At 35.8% G+C, this 20,727-nt stretch overlaps 1 protein-coding gene across 1 annotated transcript in view; it reads left to right on the top strand.

Moving 5' to 3' along the window:
• Positions 1-294: 294 nt before the first annotated feature.
• The window catches only part of LOC133521392 (mucin-2), a 45,240-nt gene continuing 24,807 nt past the window's right edge, over positions 295-20,727 (top strand). Inside the window, exon 1 of the mRNA XM_061856333.1 lies at positions 295-782. The gene's annotated coding sequence lies outside the window, so the exon portion shown is untranslated. The remainder of the gene's footprint in view (positions 783-20,727) is intronic.

Below are 20,727 nucleotides of genomic sequence, written 5' to 3'. Positions count from 1 at the left end.
CGGATTTATTAAATAGAAATTATGTCTGATTATAACTGCGGTTTTTGTAATATTTTTCTGGTGCTTTTCAGGCAACATCCCTATTACTCAATAACCTTCGAACCTTTTCAGCGCCCGTGATCAGGTTACAAATACGAACGAAGAGTGTATTGTAATGTCTTAACTGCAGTAACAATGGGCCCCGCTTATGACACAATTGTTATGTGAACTCGTACCTGTAATTATCGGAACATAACATACGCGCCGCGCATGCAGCGGCAGTCGTGACATCGTTCGGAAGTTGAGGGTTTACTAATTGGGTGTAACAGAAAGATAAGTTATAAAATCAATGGGAAGGACAACAGCTGCATCTTCAATTTATGTGTATGTGGATTCGTGATGCGTCGCGGTCCGGCGCCCCCGCCACCGGCCCTCATATTTATACGCTAAAGCGGGCGTTGCGAAGAGTTCAAACGTGCGTCGGGCGCTCAGAACAGTAGACGATTGAAAAGCGATTCGCACCGCGTGGGTAGACAAGGGCGAGTGCAGTGTGCAGTGCGTACGGGTCGAGTCTTGTGTCGCTGAAAGCTCGCCGCGAAGCCTCCAGCTCCCGAGAGCGGCGGCACCGCGCGAGCGCCCGCCTCCGCCGACCGCCTCGCGTCAGTGCCGGGCCGGCCGCGCCGCAGACACCACGCTCCGGGCTCCACGAGACGCTCCTCAGCCCAGCTGGACTCTAGTGATATAAACATTTACCGACCTGCAATTGAAGACCTCGAAATTCGCACTGACACTCAGTTATAGAGGTAAGTCTTGTTATCACTTCAAAATATTTCCGGTGCAACTATTTTTATTAGTTATAGGTACAATTACTTTTACGGAAGCACTTAATAATGAATAAAAAAACCTAAAAAAAAGAGTTGTGTACAAGCGGTAAGTATATAAATAGTTACCTGAAAGCGAGTGGTAGGTGTAGCGGCTACGAGCCGGCCGGCGAGCTTTTCCGCCGAGTTGACAAGAGAACGTATCCTCTTCAGGCAGTAGGAATTGAGCAAGAGCAAGATTATTTCTTCAGTCTCTTAGTTTATTTAATGAAATTATTTCAGTTCTTGCATGGTTATTCATAGTTTAAAAAGAGCAGTATAATCTAACAATCCAACTTTATCAAAAGAAATATTGTACGAAATCTAGTCAAATTATTTTTATTTAACTAAAGAAATAGTATAAACTGCTGAAGTTAATTACAAGTGCCATAAAAGTATCACGCACCATAAACTGAATTATAATAAAAAAAAAATTGCATATTTTCCACATGAACGCCTATGGAATCATAATTTCATACTTGAACTTAATTATTAGTCTCGCTTTACACATTAAACATATAATTACCTAATCCTGCAATAAAATAAATTGTTAGACGATCGGCGAATCGGAGAAGTGAATTAAGGTTTGAATAGGTTTTCGTGAGTGGATCCAAACGGCCCGTGCGGCGCGCTCGCGGCGTGGCGGATCCAATATTTCACACCGCCAACCACTAATCATTCTCGATTGTACTTTACAAAGTACAACAAAATTAATTCCTCTACTTAACCTGAATAATCCATTCAGCTGAAACAAGGTACTTAATTTAAACTATCGAAGTTTATTACAGGCGTGTTCAATGTGACTGAAAACAATGAAAGAAACAAACGTGATTAACGCTCACGAGCTTGGCGCGCTCTGCTTGTAATGAAGCTTTTAAGTGGTTACGAATTTGTTAGTTTTGTTTGTTTTGAGGACCTATCTGGCCTAGTCGGTAGTGACCCTGCAAATGAATCCGATGGTCCCTGGTTCAAATCCTGTTAAGGGCATTTATTTGTGTGATGATCGCAAATATTTGTTCCTGAGATTTAGATTACTCATGGGTGTTTTCTATGTATTTAAGTATTTATAAATATTTGTGTATTATACATATCGTTGTCTAAGTACCCAAAACACAACCCTTATTAAGCTTACTGTTAGACTTAGTAAATTTTTGATTTGTGTAACAACGTCTTACCATATTTATGTATTTGATCGGCTGTTTATACTTTCAGTGGTGTTCATATTTATACTATATATTAAATACACAAAATGATATAATATATAAAAAATAATTATTGAAAACCGTTATAAGACACATAAGATAACCCCAAAGCAATTTTTGGTATTCAAATTAAATATAAATCCAGCATAATAAACTTATGTTACTTGTATTTTATATAAATAAATACTTCTTCTTCTTCAGTCGGTCCCTCAATGCTGAGGATCGTGATATCATGTCCTTCTGTTGAAGACTAGATTCCTCCATAGGCTTCTATTCCTCGCCAAGCGATAAATAAATACTTATTATATATAAATATATAATAATTACTTATTATATATAAATATATAGGTTCAGGGCTTAATCAACTACAAAACCTTCAAATTATATTAATAATATGTTTTTCTCAAGAATACAGTTGACGCGAAATAAATATTTCAAAGTATGTCAATTCAATTCAAATATACTTTATTCATGTAGGCCTAGCAACAAGCACTTATGAATAGTAAGACAGTATTACATATAATTATCTTAATCTAATTATCAGAGCAATTTATTGATGTTGTAAATATTATTCCATATATAATACTAATGAATATAATTCATAGATCAAATTGAATACTAAAACTTTCACAAAATACAGTCATACAAAAAAAAAATGTATAAAAAATACTAGTCTAGATTGTTTCTAGAATAAATTCTAAATGTCAAACAAATATAATAAAAACAACAAAGGAAATACATGCATTGGAATATCCATTTCATCATCATTATTCAAATATAATAAATAATTAATCATTTCGAATCACAATTAATCCCACGTTGTTTTATCATTCATGTAGTCTTGTGTGGTATAATAAGCTTTAGAAATAAGTTTACGCTTTACATGATTCTTAAATTTATTAATTGGTAACTCAGTAATATGGTTTGGAAGTTTATTATAAAATCTCACACAATTACACATGAATGATTTTTTAATTTTATGGAGCCGAGTGAAGGGCACGGCGAGCTTATGTTTATTTCTAGTATTAATATTATGAATGTCACAATTTTTCTTAAAATCGGCAATATTTTTATGCACATACAGAATATTCTCATAAATGTATTGACAGTGCACTGTCATGATGTCAATTTCCTTAAATTTATCTCTCAGTGAGTCTCTATGGTTCATTTTATATATTGCTCGAATAGCCCTCTTCTGCAGAACAAAAATGGTATTTATCTCTGAAGCACCACCCCACAGTAAAATACCATATGACATAATGCTATGGAAGTAACTAAAATATACTAATCGAGCTGTTTTGACATCAGTTAACTGACGGATTTTGCTTACTGCAAAAGCTGCAGAACTCAGTCTATTCGAAAGAGTAGCAATATGGGGACCCCACTGGAGTTTAGAATCTAAAGTTATACCAAGAAAAACTGTACTATCAACTAATTCCAATTCCTCATCCTTCACAATGACACTTGTTTGTACATGCCTTACATTACTAGTGACAAACTTAATACATTTAGTCTTATTCTCATTTAACAATAAATTATTAACATTGAACCAATTTACTACTTTAGAAATAGCATCGTTTACATCATTGTAAGCTTGTTGCTGTCGTTTGACTTTGAAAATAAGTGAAGTGTCGTCTGCAAACAATACTATATCATGGTGGGTCTTTACAAGGAATGGCAAGTCATTTATGTAGATAAGGAACAGGAAAGGTCCCAATATTGACCCCTGTGGTACACCCATAGAGACCAATGACCCCGGTGATCGCTGTCCATTCACATCGACCCTTTGTATTCTACCATTTAAGTAGGACTTAAGTAAATCCAGTGCCGCTCCTCTAACTCCATAATAGTGTAGTTTCCTGATTAATGTTTCATGACAAACGCAGTCGAAGGCCTTAGACAAATCACAGAAGATACCTATAGCATCTCGTGACTCCTCCCAGGCATCGAAGATATGCTTAATTAGCTCGACACCAGCATCGGTTGTCGAGCGACCCCGTGTAAAACCAAACTGCTTATTATGCATTAAATTATTGACGTTAAAATGTCGTACTAATTGAGAAAGAATTATTTTTTCAAAAATCTTACTGAACGTTGGTAGCACAGATATCGGTCTAAAGTTAGTGGGGTCAGAGTTGCTACCCGATTTAAATAAAGGAGTTATTTTACTATGTTTCATTAAATCAGGAAACTCGCCGCAATCAACACTGTTGTTAAATATAATTACTAAGTCAGGCGCTATAATTTCTACTAAGGATTTGACAGCATGGACAGAGACTCCCCAGAGGTCATTCGTTTTTTTGACATTAACCGAATTAAACGCCTTTACAACATCGGAGGTACAAACACGTTCAAAATGAAAATCTCCACAACACTCTGGAGCGTTATCTTTTAATAGAGTAACAGCAGATGAGGGTGATGAATTTAAATCCTTAGTTGTGAAAACTGGTACGTCAGTGAAAAAAAATTCAAATTCTGTAGCTACTTCTAAATTGGAATCTATAATTTTGTTATCAATATTTAGTTTAAAATCATTCACTCTGTGTTTCGAGCGACCAGTCTCCACATTGATTACTTTCCAGGTTGCTTTAATAATGTTGGTACTATTTTTTATTCTTTGACTTAGATAATTTCGCTTAGCTATATGACAATCTATTTTAAACTTTTTCGAATATTGCTTGACATGTTCTTTAAATTCATCACTCGTGTTAAACCGCCGTTCCTCATACAAGGCATACAGTGCACGTCTTCGTTGATGTAAGTCCGCAGTAGCCCACTCACTAAAAACTGATGCACCACTAACTACGACTGATTTTGAAGTAAATATCGCATTATAATGATCCATGTCGATATTTATGTTGTCTATTGTAAAAGACTTGATGAGATGGAAGTAATTAAGACGTGTAAGTGTATGAATTTTTGTTTAGAGGAGTGTTCGGTGACGACCTTCAAGCCTAAAAAACGTTTGTCATGTAACGCTCGTTAGCCGCGGAGGTGTACAAATTGACAAAATGTCCTCAATCATGTGACCTACACGCAACGGGAAGACACTTAATCATTACTATCATCAGTATATGAGACTCGAATGCAGTTTACAGGCATATCTATTAACAATGTTCCGTATCATCATCGGGATATACTGAGATCATACTGGAAGTTCCTATAATCTCAATAACTTTAGTAGATATTCAAAATTTTGTTGTATATTTGCTTTTCTTAGCTCTTTCTGAAAATAAATACATATTTTCTTTACGATGAACATGAAATCAACCTGAAAAGTACAGGGCGCTTTTTTCTCGGGCAATTATTGTATGGAAAAATTGGGGCTCGCTCGTTGGTTTTGTATGGCGGTTGTGGGGTATCTATTCAGATTTATGTTTTTTTAAGTGACCTACTAGGGTACCTCACGTTGTTTGAAACTGCTGATATTTTTTGGTAACATTTTATCATTGAGTACACAACTGCGATTTTAGTTTTTAGGGCGTCGCTGCTGAAAGATGCATATTTTCTTGATTATATCCGTATGATTAAAACGAAATCTATTAAATTTATAAAACTTACTAAGAGTAGCTTGGTAGTAGTATTATATTATAAAAATAATGAAAACATATCATTATTTATAAAAAAAATACCAGCCATATAAAACAAGACGGTAGCTCTGGGTACGGCCTATACATTGACGAAATTAAAAGTTTAGAATAAGGAATAAGTTATTTGATATTAACCACCAATGTGTTATGTGTGTTAAAAATGCAATTAATGAATACTTGTAAAGCAAAACAAAATCTTCAATAAATAATCTAGGGTTTACTTCTTGAGGATTACCGGACTCAGGTCACTTATGGGATAAACCGTTATAGCATCATTTGTTTCAGATTCACAAAATATAATTAAAACTATCTTTAATATGATTTAAATTTTACGCACCGTATTTGTATAAAACACTATACAGATTCTGGAGTAAAATTACTCGATCTACTTTTCCAGAAGGACGTTCGAAACTATTGTTTATAGTAGAACAGATGAAATTCCCTTCTTTAGGGTTCCGTAGTCAACTAGGAACCCTTATAGTTTCACCATGTCTGGCTGTCTGTCTGTCCGAGGCTTTGCTCCGTGGTCGTTAGTGCTAGAAAGCTGAAATTTGTCATGGATATATAAATCAACAGTGTGGGATATCGTTTGAAAGGTCTTTCAAAACTAATAGGGTTCTTCAACAAACATTTTTTTGATTAAAGTGAATATATTCGGAGATAATCGCTCCGAAAGAATAAAAATATGTCCCCCCCCCCTAGGTCAAAAAAAATATTAAAAAAATCGTGGAAGTAGAGCTTAAGAAAGACATTAAATGAAAACTATAGCGGACATGATCAGTTTTGCTGTTTTTGATTTATTGTAAAAAGTTTCCCCTTCATAGTAAAAAGACGTACTATCCACAGTTCGTCACTTGGTTAATAATCTACTATACTTTAAGCTCCAGTTTAGCTTATTGTGACGGAAGAGTAACTACGGGACCCTACTCTGAGCATGGTCCGATATGCTCTTGGCCGATTTTTTATTAGTGACTTTTATCGAATTTTAATTGGTTTAAATATTGAAACCACAAAACAACCAATACATTTCCGCTACTTTCTAGTGCTCAGGACTGATGTTTCAGCTAAAGTATAGACGCTCGAATGGACACTATACTGTATGTAGTAAGCTAAGGGCAAACAACGCAGGTAATTTATACATAATTTCAAGCTATCGCGAAAAAAGTTTGAATTGTTTAAGTGCCTACCTATACTTGTAAATATCCATGTGTATACTAATATGAAACTAACAGGCTTAATCGTCTAAAGAAACGAATTAACTGTGGAAACGATATTATTTACATACCTAAGTTGTGAATATAATAGAGACCTTTTAATAATTATGAAAATGTAACATTGTTATATATCGAATATTTATAATTGTCTAAAGGGAAATAATTTAATGTACTAAACGCACACTTATTAAAAATATCAACTAGTATAATTAGCTGGCATCTAGTAAATATAAATTGTTTAACGTAAATAAAATAAAAGTGTAATCGTGATACGTATTCTACACAATATTTCAATTATAACAAAAATTGTTTCAGGACCACGAATAATTTTTATGGTTATTCAATACGAAATTAAATCCCATTTATGTTAATAATAAAAATGTGGAATAAATCGAGAAATCACATTTATACAGTAGATATTTAAGTTCGGAACTTTATAAAAAAAAACATTAAAAATGAGTCCAATACGCTTGAATGAATGCGTTAATTGTAAAAATTCGCGATGTATCCGGATGATTGCGTCGCTAGTATTGGCGTCGCGTCGCGACTCGCGGTGGGAGCCGGCGGCGGCGGCGGGCGAGTTCAAGTGCAGGGTGAAGGTTCCACGCCGCGGCCACACGCCTTCGCGATGCACTTTGAGGACCTCTCCACTGTCCCCGACCCAACAATAAGCCGCGATAAATTTTTTATTGATCGTAAGAATTTTATAACTGTGAAAAATTATCCAGTCACAACAATCTATCCCACCAGTCAAACTTTATTGCTGTTGTTCTTCAATTTGAATATACAGTAGGTAGTTTCTGTGGCATCTGATGGACACGAATCACAGCGTCTCGACTGAATTTTCGTCACATTTATTAAAATTAGAATTATTTAGAATATTTAGCTTCAGTTGGAGTTGGAATCATTTTTAATGCGTGAATTTTCAGTAAATTTATTAACAATATACAAAAGAAAACGCAGGGGTTTCATCTGGTAAAGCGCCATGAGACTGTCGGGCGGGCGCCTCATTTTAATGATACCTAGAATATTTTTTGCTCACTCGAAGGCTTAAATTACTTAATTGAAATTCTTGTTAAACGAATAAAAAAACAGAGATTTACCTTCACATTACGGAGGAGCAGATAATTCGATGGCACGCCTAACGTTGCAATGTTGAATTTTAGATTTTGATTAATCCGTTACTTTTTGAATGTTAAAATCATGACCAACTTGAATAATTTAATTGAAGTAAATAGCCATCGATGACGGCATAGTAACAAGGCCGATTATCTACTTGTGACAAAGCTTCCGATGAATTTGTTGCGGATACACGCCTTGTTGATAAGAGTTAAATGACTAGATTAACTTCTTCCTTCTACACAGGTTTATGTACAATAAGTTTGACTAACTAAAAATATATTCGTATTATACTCGTATAATTTGACATATCTATAGAGTCAAACACTTTATAAATAGGTCGTTGCCTACATTGTAAAATATTTGAGCGAATAGGTAGGTACATGAACACAATTGTATATAATAGGTGATCGTCTATCTATTTGTTGTTGTTTTTTTTGTCGTATGACTTTTTGTGTTACTCTACTTCAAAGATTTACAGTTTTTAAGTACTGTACCGCTTCTTTGGTTAGGGTGGTAAAATCCTTCACTTGCCCATGTTGTTTTAAAATAATATTTTTCGTTTAATAAATGATACAGCCATAATTTATCGGCAGCTATAAAACGATATGCCCTCAAAACGTGGCGAAGATCTGCTGACTTCGCATTAATGTGTGCACGTCAATATGCGCGCGCAAGCCCCGGCGTGACAAAATGCGCGGGCGCGCTCCGCGGTGCCACGCGCCGCCGCCGTCGCCGCCCGCTTCCTGGGAAAATGGCAACTTATGGGGAACTGAATCTGCGGCGGTGCCATTGACCCCCACAACCTTCCACACTCGAAGTACATGTGTTGCCATTCACATTTATTCTTTACCTACATAAGTTCCATGTAGGTTTATGGTCTCAAAAAAATAAAACTCTCCACAATTGGATAACCAGTATTTTTAAAGAGTGCGGTGAATTGCACAAATTGCGATAATAGCGAACGAATAGTGAAAATTGATATTGTAAATCAAATCGATTGTATCAAGAATGTTTCAAGTGTGTATATTAGTGGTAATAAAAATGGACTGTTCCGTACTCATCGGAAGAGTGGCTCCTAGTGCAGTATAAGTGAGTGCACGACGCTGCGCCCGCGCGGCCGGGCCGATGCTCTAGGAACGGGCACCGTTACCGGACCACAAGAATGTCGCAAAAAACCTCGGAAACCGTTTCTGTTTCCCTTGCCATATTGTAATCACGGCCGGATTGAGTCAAGTGGGGTAGACCCGAAATGCACGGGGGCCCGATCCTAATGTCGTGACGTGACTTTGATTTCATGGTATATTCATTGAGATATTCGCGTACTATTATGTAAGTATCAAAGCGTGCGCGTCGTGATAATCTAATCATAGTATCGTGACAATCATTATAGAATTTATTAAAACTATAAAATAGTCTTTATTTGCTTGTCATTAAATGATGATGTTTAGCGTTATAAAAAAATCATGAACTTCTAAATATATTAATCAATTCCTTAAAAAGAAAATGGGTATTATTTTGTTTTCGGGTATGTTTTGATTGGCAAATATAATTTTCGAATAGAAAATCATAAACGTAAACTTTCAGGTGTTATTGTATCCCACTTAAATAATAAATATAATAATACTTACGGACAATACGTACTTGAAGGAATGCTGTTGATGCAAATATTTAATGAAGAACTTATCATAATATAGGTATGTCACTTACCATTTGCCTTGCGAGATTAACTAAAGTGTGAGTTACTTCACAGTCGTTAAACACATTTTAATTTGGTTCCATTGTTTTAGTCAGTAATCCAAGGTTATATTGATGGATCATAATGGTATACACTTACTGATTAAACAAATATCACATTTAATAAGAAGACTTCAATGCCACGATATACATTGTCGTTTTGTATTGCTAATTGATTTGTAGAAAGATAGATAACCGTATATGTCATGCGATAGATATTCAGTGTAGTTAACCTTTACTTTCCAATCGGCGTGCAAACATATAAATTCTGTTGTACAAATGAACAACATTCTGCAAATACAAAATGTAGGCAGCTCGCGAGCTTACTCTGCGTGGGAATATATATAAGCCCCGGTAGGGACAAAAACTCTCTCCCATGTTAGCGAAACAAAGAAAAAGAATTTTCTTTTACTGCAGGATGGTTATTGGTCCCTAATGTAAACGAGAAGCGAGTAAGTAGTCACCGGTACGAAACCTCGCGACGAGTCGCCGCCTGAATATCAATATCAGAATAAGAGCTGTGATGCAGGTCACAATGACCGATAAAGAGAAACACACAAATATGGCCCTACTCGAGGTCCGTTTAAAATTCACATTCAATAGCGGGGCTCGCTAGGCGCTCGGTACCGCCTAATGGAATGTAGGTTATGATGTTATTTAGCTCGAGTTTTTTGCTGGTCTGAGTTTTTATTACAATAGTTATCTCCTTTCATGTCAATCAGCAACGTATAAGGCGTGAAAGTACTGACGTCACTGTGCTAAATCTTGGCTTGTTAATGTAATATCACCCCTGGCCAATGAATCGACCTGCTTATTAAGAGCTAACACCTAACTTAGATACTTATTGACTGTCGTACGTGGGAATGGGCTCACCTACATTCATTTAAACATTAGTCAACAAAGTTAAATTAGAATTAGTTGTACTCAAGTTTGTTGTACTAGTACATCCGTTTCATTTGTGTAATTAATGATGAGATGAGATGAGTCTATTATATTTGATTTTTAATTAAAATTTATTTAAAGAAATCGGATTCAATGTTTTGTGATAAAAACCCCGTACGGGATCTTTCTTGTACCGAAGTACATTTACGATAGTTTTTTGTTAGTAACAAATAATACAATGAAACCTTAACTCTATCACTTTGCCTACTAATAAGTCAGCAAATAAACATGAGGATCCCAAATTATTCAAATTCACTCCTTCACAACAAGAATTTTACAAAGAAATTACTGCAGAATAAGCATTTTCTTCATATTCTTAGCATTTATTGACGAAGAGTCAACCGAGGAGAGTTATGTTACCCAGCCTACAGAAACTGAATGGCGTTGACTACGGTCGTGGCACAGACACTCTAAGTAATAAGACAAATATACATGCCCATTTTACCATTCACCAAGTAAAAATTCTCATGGCGTGTTTGAGTAGGTCTTTTACCAATTGGTATTTACACCGATATAACGTTTGTGTTGCTGAGGGGTGCCTGCGGCAATATACGAGCCTCTCTCTGCATGTATAGTGTTCACCGCCAACGACATGGCTTTGTGAACTTTATGGACAGGTGTACAAAATATTCCATTTAGGATCCCTGCCTCCCGCTTGAACCACCAATGAGATAACACCCTTGTAACTCAGCCCTAATTAACGGAATTAATCAACCAGTAGCGCCATCTATCGCGCCACTCCTTACTGTTTGGACATGAACTTTTTTGATGGTTTATTACAAATTACTATAGAAAGTACATTAAACAGAATAATTCCAATTTTAGGAAGCAGGTTAATCATGAATCTGTGATAAAATAACAATTTGGAATCTGTACATTATTTTATAACTATTAAGTTATAATATTGAATTTTAACCTCTTTTTTGTGTTATGCCACCTTCATGTGCCGTAATACGAAAGCATGCTCGAAAATATCCCCTAAATTCATATTTAAGTACGTAAAAATGGCGAGTGAACGATCTCGAAAAACAGGTCACTGTTCGCAAAACAAGCATGGAGTTCTTAATGACGCAATTATAAATAGTATCTAACAGTTTTTACGTGAGTAAAATGGTTTGGGCTCTCCATAATGTCCGGATTGTGTTTTATCGTGCGGAACGCGCGATGTCATTGTCCTGGGAGGTAGGCGCTTGCACCTCGGAAGCTGCGTGTAACGCCACCGACATCTTCTATGTCTCCAAATACCACCCGGAACTATTTAAATCTATTTAATGTTACATATTGTTATTGCAACAATAAATAGATTTAAGCCTGTAGAGCTATAGCGGCTCCATTGGTTTAAAATTTATATTAATATGGCTACCGTAATATCAAAGAAAGCGCTTCACAGTCCATGGCATTAAAGTACTGCGTTTATCACATTTTCTCTCTTCCATAGGGGAGAGTCGATGAAAGTAATATGTCAACTGAGTCTTCGAGACATGAATTATTCACACTCGAGGAAAGCTCAAAGGAAACGTGCACGAAAATCAATAAATTGGCGAAAAAGACCGTTAAAGCTTCTATATTTAAGTGGATACGTATATTACGGAATTATTCGTATTTCTAAAGATATTCGCTGTACTGTAATTTTTTTTTCCAGATTAAACTAGAATATATATGATTAGTTCCTAATAAAATTCAGGTAAGCAAGAACATACCTACTCCTCAAGGACTAGCACAGACAGAGGCGGCGGGTTAATTCCTATTATCGAGCTAGTTAAACGATCACGCGAGTAATCTGCGACAGAACTTCCTGCTTCGCGCTTCCCTAAATTCGGTTCTAGACATTCGTGCGCCGACATCTTCACCTTGAATGAATATAATATAGGCATTTTTTGGTTCTAGTTTTTTCATAACAATAATTATAATTCTTATACGTATTCATTCAATATCTTGATGTTGGAACTAATCACGATCGTTTCTGTTCTTATATTATGGTGTAAAAAACAGATATGCTTGATGGTCATTATTAATGCGATAACTATAGAAGTGATGTAATATTTATTTCCTTGTATTTTTTTGTATACTGCAACATAAATAGGCCAGACTCTTACTTACTCATCTGCTCTTTTATATATAGGTACATATGTATGTAAGAATGTTGTAGCATACAATAGTAACTCATTTCTATTACAACTAATCATTTAATTAATTATTACGCAACATTTATTTATTTATTTAAACATTATTGCACAATATAACAAATAAAATACAAATGGCGAACTTAATGCCTTAAGGCATTCTCTATCAGTCAACCATCAGGCTAAACTAAAACAGTAGTAAGTGCAGGCAATAAACAAATAAAAACAGGATAAGTATACTTAAAACAAGCCATTATACTTTGCGATAAATAATATATACTAACGGTAATAAACTTACATAAATGCACTACAATTAAATATACTTAGGTACATATGTATTCATTTATGCAACATTGCCTTTAGTGTTTCAATTACATTTATTTAAATAAAACTAGTCTACCCTAGAACACAATTGTGTGACAGTAGTGAATAATTAAAACAATACGAGTATCTTTATAAAACTATCTCCATGATCCGTAGGTGATCTTCCATAGAAACTACTGATTTATACGACATAAGAAGAATACTTAATAGAATCGTTGCTATAACAAAATTTGTTTTGGCAACGATTCTATTAAGTACACATCTCTTACAGTGCTCGTCCTCGACAAACACTAATTAAACAAAATTTATTATGCTACATATTAATATTACCTATGTGCCATACATATACTACTTAATAGACGAAGATTTAACATATTATTTTGAATATTTAAAAAAAACTATTTTTTTTAGATGGATACGCTTAGCTAAAGTATAGGCGATATTAGCGCTACAAAGTACATTAGCTAATTCATGAATATAATTAATAAGAATATTTTTTGCGTACCATCAGGCGGGCCTTATGCTTGTTTGCCACTGTCGTGGTATAAAAAAATTGTGATAGGTACCTATAAAATAAATCTGGGTGAATTTTTAAAGAAATTTATTGAAATTTCAGGATCAGAAACAATACATTCCCAAAGAACTACCTGTATACGTAGTACATATTGTTTGTTATTATGACGTCACATAGCCTATGTTACTCGGGATCACATAAGGATCCCAACGATACATACATTTAAATGATACTATGGAACAACTCTTCGTCAGTCGTGTAAAAAATATTACAAAAGAGATTGGGAGCCGATGCAAATCAAATTAATTTATAATCGTGAAGTTGGTTATGATGTCGCATTTTTTGGCTTAAAGTCTATACAATGTTACAAACATAAACTGCTGAATCGAGTCTTGTAAACAGTAGCAAACATATTAAAATGGTTGATATTTCAATAAAATATCTATAACTATTACTCTATCTAAAGTAGGCGGGCCGTATGCTTGTTTGCCTCCGACGTAGTATATAAAAAAAAACTATCATAATAGGTACTGTAAAAGGGTTACGGTCTATCTGAGGTGGGGTATGTAAACGCTCCAGGTAGATTCTGATAATATTTATATATTTTTTCTTCAAACAACACAATACAACTATCGAGTAACTCAGATGCTTGCTACTTTCAGAATCAAATCGCCTGCAGATCTTTATTCCTTCAGCAGGGCGATAGGTCTGAATTCGAATAATCGTTGCCAGTTATCTACCACGAGAAAGGTTGGAAACCTTCACAGTACCTACCGAGCTAGCATCTGACACATGTACCTAATTATGTAGAATCGGTCCACGCACGTAAATAAAAACGCTGTTACTTATCTGAAGTGATGTAAATCGATTGCAATGCTCAACAAATTGGACGTTGTATGTATATCGATAAGGTAAACATATAAGAGCTTCAATATTTACAATTTGCGACGGTATGAGCAGTTTCTGGAAATGAGTTATTGATTATAATCGCACAAGCATCCGTCAAATGACAGCCATAACTATTAACTTGCACGCTTCAAATATGTCCATCTTCCAGTGTTGTGCGTGCGAGTAGCGCGTGCGGTTCGGACTTCGAACAGACGTGGTCCCATGAACTTATAACAAAAATATATATTTGGCAGTTTTGTGAATTCGAGAACAACTAAACGAGACAAAATAACTACTTCAACTAGACAACATGGTAATTCTAAAGAAAAAATCATTTCCTTTGTTTCAAAAAAAGATAGTTGGATTTTTTCTTATTTTTTCCCACTTATTAGTATTATCTCGCTAATTGGAGCAAGCATTCTTATATTAAGTGCTTTCCAATAAAATTCTTATTTAAACAATGGTAATGCATCAAGAAAGTTAAAAAAACTATCCAAAAACCTTAATATTATGAGAAAACACAATTAGGTGTACAACTTTTTATAGTTAGGTATTAGTATTGAGTATTTAAGACCTGAAAATTTCCAATTGGCCACGGTGCTAGTCTGGTTTCCGGAGTATGATATTATTACGGGCAGGTAAACATATATTTCGATGCGGTAAGTGGTTTCTTAAAAATTGCGGCGGCGCAGTTGGTAACGGTACAAAACCACCATTAATATTGCATGTTGCATAATGACAAGTAATACGAGCTCATTTCCTACTTCAGATTCTCGTTTAACGTTTATTGGATGACAAACTGTTCTTAATAATTGAGTGTGTTTTCATTGCGAGTTAATGTATTTTGAATAAACATGTATAAGTATAAAACATACCAAAACAAATAGAAGAGTAAGTAGGTGCTTGGACGTTTTTTAGTTAACTCGTGTAGATGAATCGTGTAATTAGGCGGAAGGAGCGGAACCGCGGAAGGCGCCAATAGTTTTTATCGAAAACACTTAACTAATCGCCAATGATGATGAGTCGTTTATTTGTTTTAAATTAAAATCTTTTTACAATCCTACACCAATGCTAGATAGGGCCAAGAAAGGGGTATGTAAACACAGCACTTACCGACCGGTACCGACTTACCTGCTTACTGCTTTAGTGGGCGCGGCCGCTGTACTAATTTCAAACCGTTCTTTTGTTTCTCATTCCATTGTCAAAACAATAGTAAATTTTTCCTAAAGACGTAACAATTTCGAGGGAAAGATTACCCACTATACAGGCATTTTACTTTAACTAAGTAACGTAATCGTTATCCATCGTATTAATTAAGTACTAACTTAATAAACTACTTATTAAATTCATAATCTCCTCTCTTTTACTTATAATTATGCCAAACAGTTTATATAAGATTCTTGTTCTCGTTTGGGATCGTGAGTGATTTTTGAGGTCGAGACACGCGTGGGAAATATATACGTCAAATATTTATTTTATTTTACATGGCCTGGTCATCTTGGTGGCAAGTAATTTAACGAAAACCTGATGTTAATATTGTATGGCATTGACGGCTCTTGCGGCCGCACATTAGGCTGCCCGGGCTCAACCGCCGCCATTGTGGTTCCAACTTACTAAATCAATATTTGCGCAGATGTCGGCGCAAGAGCATGCTTTGCTCGTAGCGACCTAATATCCATACAGCTTATATGGCGAAGATAGCGGTAAATTCTCTCAACAGCTACTTGTAATCCTTCAAATGTGGGTCGATGCTGCACGCACAGGTTGACCCCGGCGAGCTTCACTCGGGGGAAGCGACTCATTCAGACCGAAGCTCGCGATCCCTATTATTTTGTCTACCCTCGTTCCCATGCATTGCACGCTGATTTATTTCCGTAATTGTGTTTATTCTCGAAACCACCAAAAATAAATAGCTCTCTACATAGTGTTTACTCCTTATAAATACATATATATAAAGGAAGGTTTTGTTACAGTGTTAACAAAAGTAGTTTCCGCAATAGTGCTTAATCGTTAAACTCGAGATAAATCAAATAATAATAAATATATTTAGATATAAACATACACTGCCAAAATATAGAAAACTAAGACATTACATTAACCATAAAAATAACAACAAATAAAAACTTTCAATGTGTACATTTACAAGCCAACAACAATCATCAAAGAGACGGCATCTACATAGTTCATCATTAATTAAAAGCTATACCTAAGTTACGTGGCTATAAATACTTATAGTGAGGATGGCTGAAAGTAGTTAATTAAAAGCCAGTTTTTATAGTCCATCCTTTATAATGCCTAAATAACAATAAACCTAGTACTTATCTTGATGGGAATTGCATCGTTAAGCCATCACGCGATATAATTACTGCTTCTCGATTGCAAAAATATGTGGTAGAATAATTCAAGTGCAGGATACCAGAGCGGGCCTGCGCCCTCTTCATTGTTTTTTTACTCGTAGTACTAGGGCTTTCTTTGTTTATGTCCGTTTTTATCCCCGTGTGGTTTCCAAGTGAAAACGAATCGCATAATTTTCTGAGCGATGACCACGGTTCCCGTGTAATATGATAATGCAATGTATAGGTATTTCATGTCTAGTGCTATACATATTATAGTTTTTATAAAGAAACTGGTTCGCTCCAGTGCAATCCCGCTGTAAAAACATGATCCATGAAGCCATTGTTATTACACCTCTCCAGGCATTAAGGTGAATTTAACCAACATTATTTGGTACTGAAAATAATATCATATTAAATTGGTGTTCATATGTATTTCTGTTCAATAAGTAATCTATGAATATACTTGTTTAGTAAATATGGGTCCACTTGTTCCCAAGAAGCAATATTCGAATGTTTCTCTCGGCCACACGTGTTAATCTCGGAAAGGAACTTTTTAGAAGAATAAATCCTAGTAATACGTGCCTAACCTCTCAAAGCTCATGCATAGCGTACGTTCGCAAAAGCTTGCCATTCATTCCTTACACAGAGATATGGGCGTAATGACGGGCCGGCCGGTCAGCTATCGGCCAGACGCTCGTAAACACAGTTCGACACGAAGCATTCGTATCGTACATGCTTGCGAATGCAAGTCAATAGACATCGCACTGTAGCCCTTACTTCCTGGTAAAGTTAACTGTTAACATAACAAAACACAACTCGCACGCCCACCCGCCGTCACAAAAGCATATCAACTGGGCTTTAAATCTTAATTAGATTTTGTACTCGAGGGAATGGAGTTCAAAAGTCACCGATTTAGTACCCGATGTATAGTTGGTTTAGCTGTTCGTACGTGAGAGGGGCGCGTAAGTGGCACGGGTCAGCGGTCGCCCTAATAGCCGGTGTCAGGCGGGTGCAGTCGCGCCGGCCCGGACACTCCGGTTTCATATTGCATCGGGATAACTTAGCTGTATTGGATTGGAAGACTAATTGCTAAATTAGCAAATTTATGGCCCGCCATACTTAGTTTACCTATTCCCTAGAGGATTGTGTTGAAAACTTGTTACATAGGTCCCAGAGGTGCGACCGTAAAAAGATTGCATTCTATTTGAATTACCGCATGCATCCGCATGTAGGTCGCATTGTCGCCGCACACGGCGCGAGGGCGGGATACAGAGAGCAAGGGCGCTCTTCACTTGACGCTGAGGGGTGAGCCCGGAACATTACTTAAGATCTACGCTAGTCGAAAACAAATTCTACAATTACCATTACTAATAGATCGATTGAACCGAATGAGTTCAGTTCAACGGACCTACTTCAATATGTTTACCTACTACCTTGAATACATTTGGATTTCATAGTTAAGGTAAGACTATAGATCGATTGAACCGAATTAGTTCAGTTCAACGGATCTACTTCAATATGTTTACCTACTACCTTGAATACATTTGGATTTCATAGTTAAGGTAAGACTATATATATATATATATCTACGCTTCAAAAGCTCAAGGAATTGCTGAGCATGATCGTGTGCAATGTTACCTAGATCTCAGCAGGCCGCGGTAGGTAGTGGATAGGTATGCGAGCGGGCGTCGGGGGCAACGTTCATCGTGTGAGCGACGCGGCCGGGCAACAATCGCGAATTCAGCGTATGCCTAGCAACAGAGCCTTCGCTGCACGCTGCACTCGCTTCGTGCCCATGCCCACTAACGGTGGCTTTTACAACACATGCTTAGGCCCGCTTACACATAAGTTCGCTAATGTTAATAATCATAGTCATAAAGTTTGGATTTAATGTTAAAGACAATTTACCAGTTATACAGTTCCAATTAATATTACTCCGGCTTACCCTCACTTTTTTGCTTCTACATTCTCAGATATTTTGCAAGTTAAAGGTTCGACTATCTTACGAACCCAAATCAAGTTAAATAATAGCGTGGAAATGAGATAATTTGGTTTAGTTGTGGAATGGAATGCTAACGTTTGTAACGGTATAGGCGCGTCTGGAGCGGATTTACCTAACTTATTCGGACTACGTTAGCGCTACGTGCCTGAGTGCGATCCGATATCGCCTCGTGGCTCGTTATGGGGTTTTAACAAAAAATCTCATTGCATATACATGTACAAGCGTCTACCTATGTCGCTTAGAAAATACAACTAGTATTTGAGTTCTATTAGTATTCAATGACCAAACCACGAATTACATGTAAATATATTTTACATAATAGAACGTCATGGGTAAATGCTGTCTAATTGATACCTAACACAACTTGTAATTTTAGAAACGACTTACATAGTAATGTCTCATGAGATATTTACATACCCATTAAAAAAAACCTTTTCTTGGTGTTTCCTTTTTTTATTCATTTAAATTCTTTTCTAACCAGACAGTTTATTAACTTCTATAAAACTTGCATGTAGATTAGATAAGTAGTTACTTACCTAATATCCTTGCAACACAAAGATTTGAACAAATGTCGCGTGTCAGATGTTTTCTTAACTCCCCGGTAAAATTATCTATATTGGAATAAAATCTAATATATTCGGAGAAAATAAATCCTTCAAGTAAGTACTAGTGAACTAGCAATGATGAACTGCATAATTAAACTTTTTTTTTTTCAAACTTTCCAAACCATTAATATCTGCGTACCTATGCTTATCTACGAATAATAATTTATTTTAGTCTGAACTGAATCTGGGGCAGTACGCGCAGACAAATAGGTATCTAGATAGTGTCTAGTAGTTTCACGTAGAATAAGCCCAAGAACACAGATTCGTTTAGCGATAAGCTATGCAAAACTCTTTTAGACAAAAAACCCAAGCACTGTTATGTGTGATGATACAGTCTAGATAGCTTTCACTTTAATCTTCTGACACAAAATTTGCACGGGTCATCGAACCGAACCGAAAGCATATCTCATGAAGGAAACTAATATTTGCTATGTTCCTACCAATTCCCTGAGGGACACGGGCACGAGCACGGGCCTGCCACGATATGTTACTTCCACGCGAATGTATATTCCTCACTCACTTCTCAAATACCGCTCTACCTATACAGACAGTTCGATAACAGAATTACCACTTTTCATACCTATTTTTCGAGTAGCTTGAGTACAGTTACAGAAACTGTAAATGTTGGATTCCTATGATTCCATTTTCCGGATTAACTTAATTTTATAGAGAAAGTAATTTAATCGAGAAGGGCATATTATTTTGTTTTTATGGCTTAGAATCTTTAAGAATAACAAACATACATAATCTCACGTATTTATGTTTTCCCTAACTGTATCCTATTACTTATCTATATTTTAATCAAAGTCACTTAACCTCAACTTAACTAAATGAAATATGAAATTGTCGATGTAACTTAAAATTTAATACCAAAACAAGGCTTTTTGTCAAAATTACCTTTAACCTTTATTGCACAATACAAAAAAGTACAAATGGTGGACTTAATCCCTTAAGGCATTTTCTTCCTGTCAAACATTGGGCCAAACAGAAACTCACAATTGGTGCGGAAAAGAAAATCAGTACAGAGAGATAAAAGTCTCTATCTCTATCACAGTCATCGATACGTTATTACGTTTTTATTATTAGTTTTAATGACCACCTTCGTCTCCATCATCAGATCGGATTGGTTATTGAGGTTAATAGGTCCTCTAGTACAACACACCAAGTATAACTCCATAATAATTACACCCCGTTTTTTTTTTTTCAGATTAAAAATTTTATAACCACAAAAGTATTGCTAACTTTATTCCTCCAAAATTAAATCTGAGTAACTATGAAGTGAATTATAATGT

This window comes from Cydia pomonella, chromosome 9, assembly GCF_033807575.1.
Source record: "Cydia pomonella isolate Wapato2018A chromosome 9, ilCydPomo1, whole genome shotgun sequence".
Taxonomy (NCBI): Eukaryota; Metazoa; Arthropoda; class Insecta; order Lepidoptera; family Tortricidae; genus Cydia; species Cydia pomonella.
Note: the sequence above shows the minus strand (reverse complement) of the source record. Positions and strands in the feature narration are given on the sequence as shown.